The sequence below is a fragment of the Pteropus alecto genome, unplaced genomic scaffold (assembly GCF_000325575.1).
Source record: "Pteropus alecto unplaced genomic scaffold, ASM32557v1 scaffold40, whole genome shotgun sequence".
Classification (NCBI taxonomy): Eukaryota; Metazoa; Chordata; class Mammalia; order Chiroptera; family Pteropodidae; genus Pteropus; species Pteropus alecto.
Window position 1 is genome coordinate 2,537,010 of NW_006431919.1, and position 981 is coordinate 2,537,990.

Below are 981 nucleotides of genomic sequence, written 5' to 3' on the forward strand. Positions count from 1 at the left end.
AGCTTCCCTTGGATTCCTCCCTGGTCTTCTGTTGTGTCACTGGTTAAGGGGGGGTGGGGGGAGGACAAACAAAAACCCTGGGGGAACAGAGAGCACTAGGACGAGGATCAGGGCCTCTGAATTCTAGTCCTGGTTCTGGCATTGGCTGAGCAAGTCTTGTCTCCTTTCTAGGACTCAATTTCCACACCTGTAACATGAAGAGGGCTGAAGTAATTACTAAGGGATCCTTCTAACCTCATAATCTAAGTCCTCTTGGGGACTCTATGTCCTTTTTCTTCAACTTGCTGAAAGCTGGACCCCAAGTCCCTCTAACTACAGCAGGTTGATTCTGGAAGGCATCAGGATACTGCTTCCTGCCTCTCAGATTAATGCCATCAACTTCAGACTTGGCACAGGACTCTATCTTTAAAAAGCATTTTTATACCTGTCATCGTACAGTCCTAGATATGCTCCATAGATACTGTTATTCCCAAGAGACAAATCCAAATGAAGCCCACATAGTACAGGACTTAACCCAAGGCCCCAGGGAGGTGCTATTGGACAGATGGCGGGGAGAAAGGACTATTCATCCACCCACAGGGTAGTTCTTCTCATTGGTGCTAAATGGAGGCCCGGAAGCGGGTGACGGGGGGCTGGTGCGCCCACTAGAGAACCTGGACTCGGATTATACGGTCCACATCCCTTATTTTATAACACGGGAAAATCGAGGCTTCTAGGGGTTGAAGGACTTGCCCAAAGGTACAGAGTGAGTTGGTGGCAAAGCCAGGGCAAGAACACAGGCCTTTAGACCCGGTACTTTTTTCTACACCAGGATATTGCTCCTGAGGGGCTAGGGACACCGTAGTCTCTCTGGGAAGGCCTTGTGTCAAGTTCCTCACAAACCCCTTCTCTCCCCTCCTCCCTGCACTCAGGAGGGCGGAGACCCAAAGACACTAGTTTGAGACATTAGCTCTTGCCCCTGCCCAGCCCACTGCCAAACAT

The 981-nt window shown here is 50.3% G+C and overlaps 1 protein-coding gene across 3 annotated transcripts in view; it reads right to left on the reverse strand.

Moving 5' to 3' along the window:
• Positions 1 to 981, reverse strand: part of ANXA6 (annexin A6) — a 46,107-nt gene that overhangs the window by 16,739 nt on the left and 28,387 nt on the right. The gene's annotated exons all lie outside the window — the stretch shown is intronic.